Raw genomic sequence first — 11,986 nt, forward strand, 5'->3', positions numbered from 1 at the left:
TCCATGGGAGCAGAATGGCCCAGCAAACAAAAAATGGGCTGCTGAGTCAGTTATATTGTGTACTTGCTGTAAATCTTCCACAAGTTAATTTGCTTTCTTTCTCCCTAATTCTTGCAGCTGATAAGAAATAAATAGAGGAAGACTATTTTTGTAATATTCTTTGGACTGCAAGAAACAACTACTCAAATTATCCAAGTCCCAGGAGGTGGATGGCATAGGGGAGGATATAGTAAGCATACATCAGTAAAAATGGCAGCTGAAATGTCAGAGGATTCCAGAAATAGGAAATATAGTCAAGTTGAGTCTTAGAGGAGTGAACATTTGATCCACAGCTGCTTTAGGGGCCCTAGCAGAAGGATTTTAAAGAGTCACTCTTTCGCTCTGCTATTAACATGACCTAGCTACTCTTGGATGTCTGCTAGTTAGTTATCCTCTTCTTGCTGAACTGCACATTCATCAAGGTTCCTGATTATTCATAGTTCTGCTTCCTCATAACTTGGGCTTCTCATAATTATTCATGGCCATGACCCTACCTACAGCTTTCTGAGTATATCCTTTCAGCATTTGCTCCTCTTCTAAATGCTTGATTCTTTCTGTGGTTCTAAACCACAATTCCTAAGAATGAGAATCTAATTAATCAAGCTCATTGTTTTATGCTAAGTATGAGGTCACAGCTTGGACTGGCCACATCTACTGAGGTTGAGAGGTCAACGGAGCAAAGATGGCAAACTTTCCAGCAAAATCTGTACTTCCTTTCCACAACACAGAATTGTCATTCAAAGCATCTATGTTTACTCTTTTATCTGGTACAGCCATGTTCTTGCCAATGGATTGTGAGCAGAAATTTCTGTCACTTAAGCCAATTAAAAAGTATATATGTGTTCTAAACTCTTTCTCTTTCCACAGACAATAGTGGAGACACAAGATAAAAAGAGCCTAGGTCACTGAATCACTCTGTGGAGGACAGCCACCAATATACCTGGAACATCTGCAGTAGACTACAACTACTGAGTCTCAGACTTCTATTAATGAGCTACTAAAATTTTGAGGTTTAGTTGTCACAGCACTTAGCACTATCTTGCCCTAAGTAATTATAGAAAAGGTTATTACATTAGTTTCCTAAGAGTGCCACATAACATAGCACCATAACCTGGATGGTTTAAAACAAGAGAAATTTATTCACTGATAGTTGTGGAGTCTAGAAGTCTGAAATCCAGGGATCTGCAGGGCCATTCTGCTTCCAAAGACTCTAGGGAAGAATCCTTCCTTACCTCTTTCTGCTTCTGGTGGTGGTCAGCCATCCTCAGCCATCCATCATCTCTGCCTCTGTTATCAATGGCTTCTTTCCTCATATGTCTACTCTGTCTCTGTGTCTGAATCTCTCTCCCCTTTCCCTTATAAAGACACCAGCTATTGAGTTTGGGGGCCTACTTTAATCCACTATGACCTCATCTTAACTAATTATACCTAAAAAGATCCTATTCCCAAATAAAGTCACATTCTGAGTTTCCAGGTGGATATGAATATTTGGGGAGACAATATTCAATTCAGTACAGTCATCTAGTACAAAATGTGTCTCTAAGAGTAGCCCTTCAGTGGATAATATAGGCATATTAAGCGTTATGATCAATATATATAGTAAAATTGCCAACAATGTCCTTAATCTAACCTGCTATAGAAAAAAATAAAAGAATCATGCAAGAGTTACGGTTTAGAGAGCAGGAATACTACTCTTTGAGTTCCACATCCTTCCATGCTTCAGTCACAGGCACCACTCCTAAGTTACAAGTAAAAGAGCCTCTTTGAACTCACAGAAATCTAGTTCTGTCTCATATATTTGTTCAAAAATATTTCAGGCAGATGAAATTCCCCCCTTTATTGAACTTAACAGTTTAGCAGGCAAATTAGATACCAAACATTAATTACATAAGTAACTAGTGAAGTAGGCTTATAAGAAATGCTCTGAAGGAACATACAGGTGCAACATAAGCAGGGAACCACCTCCTGTCCCTGGGGAATAAGGTCAAAGTCAAAACCTGAAGAGAGGTTTGCCATGTGTGTTTGTGCAACTCGAGAACTGTACAACACCACGGCACATCTCTGACACTGTAATCTATGTGAATGGTACTCCTGGGTCTTTTGCAGAGTACAATCTATAAAGCTGAATATGGTAGTCCTGTCTAATAATGGGTAGAAATTAGATGAAGCATGATGTGTGTGGGGGTGAAGGGTTGTAAAAGTGCTGAGAAAGCAGACAGACAATCAAGGTAGAGGGAACCAGATATTACAAGAACCTGACATGGGAAGGTGCTTCACCAGACATGGGGGAAATTGTCTAACTCTCAAAACCTCAATTATTTTACTGGTAAAACAGGGGATCATAGTACTCAACTGGCAGAGTTATTATGAGGTAATGATGCTCTGTGAGGAAGCACAGGGGCCAGCCTAAAGTAGTGTTCAGCTTCAGTGTTTGATTCTTTCTTTATTTCCTAGAAACAAGGTAAACATGGGGTCACAATGTGACATTTAACAAATAGCAGCTAACTCAATTCACACCTCTACCACCAACACTCAAGGTTCTCGTACTACCGATGATTGCTAGGTAAGGCTTGCTTTCCAGACACTGTATGAGAAAGGAAGGCCATATCTGGACAAAAACAACATGTTACTCTAAGCTGAGATGATCAAAAAGAGAACTGAAATTATGATACTACCCCTCTCTACCGCATAGTCCACACCCTTCTCCTCACCCACACTCTAGTGATCTTATCCCCTCCAATCTGACACTCTGATCTTTCAGGAGGCAGCTAATGCTGTTTTTTTCCCTATGTCCCCACTCTATTTTTTCAACAATTTTCTTTTATTGTGGTATAATACACATAACATGAAATTTATCATTAAAACCATTTTTAAGTGTACAAGTCAGTGCTACTAAGTACATTAACAATGATGTGCACTTCCAGAATGTTTTCATCATTCTATTCAGAAACTCATTAAACAATACTCTCCTGTTTCCCCCTTCCCTTAGCCCCTGGTAACCTCTATTCTACTTTCTGTCTTTATGAATTTGCCTATTCTAGGTACCTCATGTAAGTGGAATCATATTTGTTCTTTTGTTTCACTTTCATTATGTCTTCAAGGTTCATCCATGTTGTAGCATGTATCAAAAATTTCTTCCTTTTTATGACTGAATAGTGGTCCATTGTATGTACAGACCTCATTTGTTTAGCTCATTCTTTTCTACAGTTACTGTAACACTATTATTTGTCTCTTCCCACTAGATTGTGAGCACCTTTATGACAGATGCAGTAGATAGAATTTCTACATTGGCTCCCCACAAATGTCCTGTCTGAGTCCCTGAGGTCTGTGAATATGATGGGTTATCACTTCTGAGATTATGGTTTGTTATACAGGAACACTAACCTGGAATAAGCAGGGATGCCCATTCAAAACAGAGAGTTTGCTCCGGTTGGTGACTGAAAAGGAAGGCAGAGAGACAAAGCATGAGGGGTATTCAACACACTGCCGCTGGCCTGAAAGGTTGGAGGGGTCATATGAAAAGAAACATGGGTGCCTTTAAGAGCTGAGAGAGGCCCTGGATGACAGACAGCAAAGAAACTGGGACCTCAGTTCTATAAATTCTGCAAAGAACGAAATTCTCCCAACAACATGAATGAACTTGGAAATGGACTGGTCCTCAGAACAATACCTGAGATTCCTTCCCGGCTGACACCTTGATTTAGGTGATGTGAGACCCTTGGCAGAGATTCCTGCCATGCCATGCTGGACTTCTGACATACAGAGTGGGGAGTTAATAAATGTGTGTTAGGTTAAGCCACTAAATTTGTGGTAATTTGTTACTGAGAAGTAGAAAATTACTGCAGCAGGCTCTCTGCCTTTTCATGTTTAATTCTCAGTGTTTAGCCCAGTGTCTGGAACTGATTAACCTCCCAGTAAATACTAACCAAATAAAATGATTGACAGAGGGGGAGCAGGGAGAGGATGGAAGGAAAAGGAAGGAAAAAATGGAGGGGAAGGAAGAAAAAAGGGAGAGATCAAGAGTAGGGGAGAGCATCTGAAAGGCGGGCTCCACTCAACAGTGCATGATGGAAATGTGTCCAAAATATATCTGGATTATCCTTCATCTTCTCCAGAAATTCAGACTAGTCAATGCTCTTTTTATTTTTCCTAGATGTTCTGATTATTTAATTGTGCAAATCAACCATTTATTTAGTGTCCTGTTGGGACATCTTGTGACTTGAATGAACAGAAATCATAAACATGATTTTATTTTAATTAAGAACAGTTCTGATTTAAGCCTTGAGCATTCATTTTCTGATCTCTCATGCACCCAGATGGTAAAGAATGACCTGTGGGCAAAAGGCCCCTAGGGCAGTAAGTCAAGCGGAATTGGGAATTAATGTGTCTGGATTTTGAAGGAACTTGGCATAAATACTTGCAAATTATTTTTGCAAAATTATATGCCTTGTTCTATTCTAAGAAACAAAGGATGAATTAATCCCCCGTGTGACCACACATCTGGCTTTTGAATATGTAAAGAAATGCCCAAGTTTCTGATATCTAAAATGTCATTTTTACAGCTCCTGATGTAAAAAGGAGGATAATTTCCTTAACACAAAGTATCTTCCTCATCCACATACTACATCTCTTGTAATTTCACCATTAGCCATTCATTCCCTTATATTAAACACTGATGTTAATTCTATGTGATACAGTCATATTGCGAGGAGGAATGAAATACAAGTTCATTAATCTTTAAATATTAGTAAATGTATCAGATTATTTTTCTTTCCTTTGTATAAAAGCAATGAGAATCTGTTTGTTTGTGGGAACACTGAAGAGAAACATCAAAGGGCAACTTTACTTTTTTAGAATTCTCTATACTGCAACCTTGTTGACAGATTGTGATCGAGTTCCAATTTAGATTTCACAACCTGATCTACTGCATGGTCAAAGGCATGTTGAAATATCAAGGCAAGGAAGGTTACCATAGAGCTTAGTTGCTTCCTTTATGTGATTAGACACATAAAGTGATTATGCTCATCAAGATGTTTATTTGAAAAAGTTTTTTTAACCACTAATGCTATTCTTTTATTTCCTTATTAAAAATTATAAATCATATTTCCCCAAGCTTTACTGAGGTATAATTGACAAAGTAGATGCTCATTTTTCACTGTGTCAGAATGACAACCTCATCTGGGTGAAGAAAAATAGAAGTATCTCTGGGCTCGTAACTGAAGAGTACAGAAGAGTGCAGACTTCAGAGATGTAGGATTCTTATGTCAAATGTTCACAGAAACCTTGACCTCTATGTCCTGCTCTCTTTCTTCCTCACTGTCTCTTTCTCTCTTCTTTCATTCTTTATCTACTCCCAGGCTCCCCAATCTCCTCTCATCTCCTCTCTTCTCTCTTCCCCCTCCTTCCTCCCCCCACCTTATCTCTCTTTTTCTCTTTCCATGTCTCAAATCTGCCTTTTCCTGTGTCAGCTTTATTCTCTGGAAATTTATTTTTCTGCCAAAATAGAAAGTATCCTACACCGCTCCAGGGATATATTATTCTTCTTTATGGCCTACAATTTCAGAGACAAAAGACACAGCACAAGTCCTAGGAATGACTCTGATTGGCTAAAGTTAGATGATCTTCTTATTCCTGGACAGGGAGATTGTTCCTCTGTTTTCCATAGGAGAGAGAGGTTCTTTCACCAGAAGAAGAGGGGAAAGAAAAATGTTGCATGCAGGTGAATCTCAACTTCTACAGTATAACTAACCTGAGGTCTATTTGGATTGGTGGGATTAATCAATACTTGGCTTCATTTCTTTACAGCAGCATTTCTTTATAGCAGAGAGCAGAGTTCCTATTTCACACTGATGTTACATGTTATATGCTTTCAACACTTCTACAGCAAAAGTGGAAGAGGAGAAAAAGGAGGAAGAGGGGAGAGCAATGATAAAATTTTATTGTTACTTCTAAGAATACAACAGCTGAATCACTGCCCTTCAATAATGAACAAGTATTTTCAAAACTAGAAACGTGCTGTTCTGATGAAGCTGGACTTTCAAAGTCCAATTTGACTGCTATATTCTGAGTTGAAATATAGTTACATCTTGTCAAGAATTAAGTGCTAGAATAAGATTTTTAAAACAAAATGAACAGTTCTAGATTTGGGTTTGACTCCAATGTTTTTTATTGAAGTAAAATTGGTATATAACATTATATAAGTTTCAGATATATAACATTATAATTCAAGATCTGTATACATTAAAAAGTAATCACCACCAAAAGTCTATAGTTACCATCCACTCCCACACAACTGACCTCCTTCACTCATTTCACCCACCCCTCAATCTCCTTCCCCTCTGGTAACCACCTATCTGTTCTCTGTATCTGTGAGTTTGTTTTGTTCATTTGTTTTATTTTGTTTTGCTTTTAGATTCCACATATGGGTGAAACCACAGGGTATTTCCCTTCTCTGATTTATTTCAATTAATATAATACCTTCAAGGTCTATTCATGTTGTCACAAATGGCAAGATTTCATTTTTAAAGCCAAGTAATATTCCTCTGTGTGTGTGTGTGTACACCATATCTTTATCCATTCAACTATCCATGGACACTTAGGTTACTTCCATATCTTGGCTATTGTAAATAATGTGGTGAGAGGGGTTTATATATCTTTTCGAATTACTGTTTTTGTATTATTTGGATAAATATCCAGAAGTGAAATTGCTGGGTCATATGGTAGCTTTGTTCTTAATTTTTTGAGGAATCTCCATAGTGTTATACATCATGGCTGCACCAATTTACATTCTCACCAACAGTGCACAAAAGTTTCCTTTTTTCCACATCCTTGCCAACACTTGTTCTTCTTGTCCTCTTGATAACAGCCACTACAATAACTGTGAGGTAATATCTTGTTGTGGTTTTTATTTCATTTCCCTAATGATTGGTGATGTTGAGCATTTTCACATACCTGTTGTTCACCTGCATGTCTTCTTTGGAAGGTGTCTATTGAGATCCTCTATTTTTTAACTGAGTTGTTTGGGGTTTTTTGTTGTTGTTAAGTTGTATCTGTTCTTTATATATTTTGGATATTAATTCCTTATCCGATACATGATTTGCAAATATCTTCTCCCATCCAGTAGGCTGTCTTTTCATTTTAATAATGGTTTCCTTTGCTATGCAGAAGCTTTTTAGTTTGATATAGTCCCATTTGTTTATTTTTGCTTTTGTTTTCCTGGCCTTTGGAGTCAGATGCACAAAAACATTGCTAAGACTGATGTCAAGGAGTTCATCACCTATGTTTTCTTCTAGGAATTTTATGGTTTTGGGTCTTACATGCATTTGGGTCTTTAATCCATTTTGAGTTTATTTTTATCTAGGTGTAAGACAGTCTAATTTTATTCTTTTATATATGGGTGTCCAGTTTTCCCAACACCGAAAAGACTGACTTTTCCCCATCATGTACTCTTGCCTCCTTTATTGTAGATTAATTGACCATATAAGCATGGATTTCTTTCCGGGCTCTCTATTGTGTTCCACTGAGCTATGTGCCTGTTTCTGTGCCAGTACCATTCTGTTTTGATTACCATAGCTTTGTAATATAGTTTGAAATCAGGTTGTGTAATACATCCAGATTTGTTCTTCTTTCTCAAGGTTGCTTTGGCTATTTGAGATCTTTTGTGGCTCCATACAAATTTCAGAATTATTTGTTCTAGTTCTGTGAAAAATGCCACTGGAAATTTGATAGAGATTGCATTGAATCTGTAGATTGCTTTGGGTAGTATGGACATTTGAACAATATTAACTAAGAAATTAACATTGCTCTAATTCTGTTAAGAAAACTACAGACTTTATTTAAATTTTCCTGGGTTTTCATTTAACATTCTTTGTCTGTCCTGGATCCACCTGAGGATCCCATATTGAATTTCACTGTCATGTCTCCTCAATCTCCTCCAGTCTATGATAGTTTCTCAGTATTTCTTTGTTTTTCATAATCTGGACACTTTTAAAGACTACTGGTCAGTGATTTTGTAGAATGTCCCTCAAGTTGAGTTTATCTGAGTTTTCTCATGATTAGATTGGGCTTCTGTTGTTTGGGGAAGGATTCAACAGAAGGTGTCCCTTCTCAGTGCACATCAGGGAGCATATCATGTTAATATTTCTTAATCCTGGTGCCATTTTCCTTAATTACTTGGTTAAGGTAGTGTCTGCTGGGCGCCTTCACTATAAAGTTACTATTTTTCCCTCTATAATTAATAAATTTCTTGGGAGAGATATTTTATGACCACACAAGTATCTTGTTGCTCCTTAAATTTTGCTTACTAATTTTGGTACTCATTGAAGGATCTTATCCATAACAATTATTCCATGTTATTCATTGGAATGCTTCTGTAAAGAAGTGCTGCCATTATTAATTTTATTTATACATCCAATTATTTATTCATGTTGGGACAGACTTATGAGTATTTGTTTTATTTTAGGGCTTATGAGCCAATGCTCTAGTTATTCATCTTGTTGCTAAAATTGTTCCAGCTTTGGACACTGGATGCTCTTTCAATTTGTCTTATCCTTACTTCTTATGACTAGGAGTGAGGGAAAGGAAGGGGCTACATGTGTTTTGAACCCTAGAAGTCCATCTGATAAACATTTTACATGAGTTTCTCCTGTGATTCTCACAACAGCCCTGGGAGGTAAGCATTAGTATCCCAAGTCAGATAGGCTAAGCAGCTTACTCAAGGCTAAAAGCAAATTTCGGGTACAAATAGGATTTCACTTGGGTTTGTCTGACTTCACAGCCTATTTCTAATACACCACACTGCCTTGCTTTAAGGACACAGGTCTTGCCTTGGGGTAATGTTCCAATAACTGACTGCTAGGTATACATACTCTCTCCGTATCAACTCCTCTGATTCTGGACTCCCAACTCCCTTTTCCTGAGCCTCTTTTCCCTCCTCCCCCAGAGGGACTGAAGTCATAGAATAACAAACTATGATGGATTTAGAGGATCTTAGAAAAATTCTGTCTCAAATGTTCCACAATGCAAGTGAGAAAAATGAGGTTCAATCTGGGGGATGCAGGTAGATAGTGAGCTGAGATTGGATCCCAGGTCCCCCGACTTCCAGTCCAGTGTTCTCTCCCTCAGAAGACTGGGCCAGCTCTCTACAGACAGTCAGTTCTCTGTTTCTGAGCTTGGAGAAATGCATTCTGGAAGGTGAAGACTTTCTGGAGCTCCTTGGAATTACAGAGAAACATCTGCTCATTCATATCACTATACTAGCATCTCTGTAAGATTAAGGCCCATTAAAGAACTTTAATACTACATCTCTTTGAAATAAAGAGTCATGCTTTTGATCCATAGGGGATCAAATGGACCTTTTCAGACATGAGACAGAATTGATTCCCTAGCATCTTCCTACCCCATTTGAGTCTGGGAAGTCCAAACTGAGTCAGATATACCACCACAACAAAGACAAAGAGGAAACCAGAGAGGTGTGTAAAGTGGGAGGGGAAGAGAGAAGGCTTTCTTGTCAGTGCAACAGTTGAAGAATTTGCTAAATTTTATGTCACACATTCAAGCTGTCAAAAAGTTTTTCATAAAATCTTCACCTCCCCTCTTCCCCTAAAAAACCACCAGAATAATTTTTAAAAGTTAATTTTATGATAGAGAATGAAAACCAGTCTTAACAATGACCTCCTATTGTATCTCAGGGTTTTGGAACTTGGGTGATGTTTTTTCCTAGTAGCAGAGAATAAACACAGTCAAGGAAAAAGCTCAGGGCAGGCACAATACTTGGCAACTGAGAGCTGGCAGATAAGCCCAGTGAACCATGGACAAGAAGCTGGTAGCTACACTGGCAAGAGAAAGGATGGTACCATTTACTGATGGAGAACCTAGGTACTAGGACAGCGGTTTTACACATACATTCTCTATCATCTACATGACAAAAGTGCATGACCATTATCACTATATCCATTTTGCAGAAGAGGAAGCTGAGGTCAGAGAGGCCAAGTTACTCAGCTAAGGTCTCATGGTATAAGTGCCAGCACCACCCAGTGTGACTCAAACCACACTTAGTATGGGAGGGAGGGCTGTTCCTGGGAGTGGTCTCAACCAGGTAGACAGACCCTGACAGTAGGGTAGAGGGACAGGCGGTGTTCTGGAGTCTTTAGGCTAACAGTGTTATCAGGAAAGGCTGTCTTCACTTTGTACGAGACTGGGGTTTAGGGTAAGGCTTTCAGCCTTTAAGGAGAGTGACAAAGGCAGGAAATTTTAACAGGGTGGATAAAAGTCTGGGTACTTCAGTGAGCCACATCTGGGCTAGAGATAAAAATGACAGTGATCTGTGCCCATGGGCAAAGTACCTAACCTCTTTAAATTGCAACATTTTCATCTGTCATATGGGAATAATAGTCATATTTTTCCTATAGGGTTTTGTGAAAATTAAGTGAGATGACAAGGTATGTAAAACTATAAGTAAGCCCCATAATAATGCAAATTTCAGATTGAATGCAACTGGCACTGTCTCCTGGGCCCTGGAACTCCAGTCGCTTGGCTATGATGCAGGCTGACTCAGATCATTTCATCAATCTCAAAGAAACATGCATTTTATATGGTTGAATTTTGGGGATCCCTCTTATAATCTCATGGTGGGGATTTACTCAGTGGTGCCTGAAACACTGCAAACCTTTGTTAAATGTACAATGGTCACAATAATAACAATAAGAGGAAAATGGAGGAGAAGCAGCAAATTTATAAGGAGCCCAAGGCCTGAGTTAAAACATATGGGCCCAGATTTAAGGAAAAGGCCTCTCCTATTTTCCCACAGCTTGAATTTAATTCAAGAGAACCACAGGGGCCCAGAAATCAGTAATGGGATGCAAGGCTGTTTAAATCCTCTTAGCCTTGAGTCAAGAAGGACAGAGGGCATACAGTCACCGACCCTACAGGGAGGGGAGTCAGTGCCACTGACAGTAGTTGGAAGACAGATCTAAGAGAAATGATACAAAGATGGATAAGTCCATCACTGCTAAAGACATTTTAAACCAGAGAGGCATTGACAGGAATAAAACTATTCCATGTATCACAGTACAACACTTTCCTGACAATATTTTTGAGACTCCTTGGCAATTGCCCAAATAGAATGGATACTTGATTGGACATAATCTGCCTGATAAAATCTGTTTAAATGGTGCCAGTTTAAAGTTATTTCTAGTACCTTGAGTAGCTGAAAAGGAGAGCTTTCTTCTGCACAGCTAAATCACAACAACTGGTATTAAACTGAATGAAAATGAATTGATTGTCAACTAAGAAATGGGAATGATAAAAATGCAACACTTGGCTATTTGTTTTCAAGCTTTCTCCTTCTTCCTGACACTCCACATTCACTTCTATCATTTTAGTGATTAGAAAAACAAAGTTCTGGTAAAGGATGAAAATGCTGTACAAATAAGAACCATGGAGCAAAAACTGTACTGTGCCAAGTAATGACGCCCTGTTCTTTTCAGTGTGTTTGTCAGCAAGTGCACATAGCAATTTTCATTATGAGCTTTTACTAGAAATAAATACAGACCCAAATTTAGGGAAAAGCCATTGCTTATTTCCTCTTCCCAGGAACCCCATTTGGCTGAATCTTCAAATATGTGACTTCCACATTCTGTTGATACTTTTAGAGCCAGAAACCTACAGAGTAATTAGTTTAGGTTTTGTCTACACAGCACCAATATAAGCAATTGGAAAGTGAAAAATTCAGCCAAATAATTGGGCTTTGTGTGCGGAGGTTCCTACATGACTTTAAAGAGCCAGTTAGCTCTTTTTTTGTACAGGAAAAAGAAAATGCATTTGGATTAATTGGCTCTTTCATCACCATGTGGACCACATTATCAGTAATTGGCCCAGGAGAGTTATGCAAGTCTGTTGGAGTGTTCCTTTGTGATGGAATGGGGATGAGAAGGAGGGAGAAGATTGC

General features: G+C 38.5%; 1 long non-coding RNA gene across 1 annotated transcript; it reads left to right on the forward strand.

Moving 5' to 3' along the window:
* The first annotated feature begins 2,484 nt into the window (after positions 1 to 2,484).
* LOC140697407 (uncharacterized) lies at positions 2,485 to 3,843 on the forward strand. Its single transcript, XR_012074413.1, has 2 exons — positions 2,485 to 2,602; positions 3,414 to 3,843. It is a non-coding gene; the product is annotated as an uncharacterized lncRNA (long non-coding RNA).
* Positions 3,844 to 11,986: the final 8,143 nt, after the last annotated feature.

This window comes from Vicugna pacos, chromosome 7 (genome assembly GCF_048564905.1).
Source record: "Vicugna pacos chromosome 7, VicPac4, whole genome shotgun sequence".
Lineage (NCBI taxonomy): Eukaryota > Metazoa > Chordata > Mammalia > Artiodactyla > Camelidae > Vicugna > Vicugna pacos.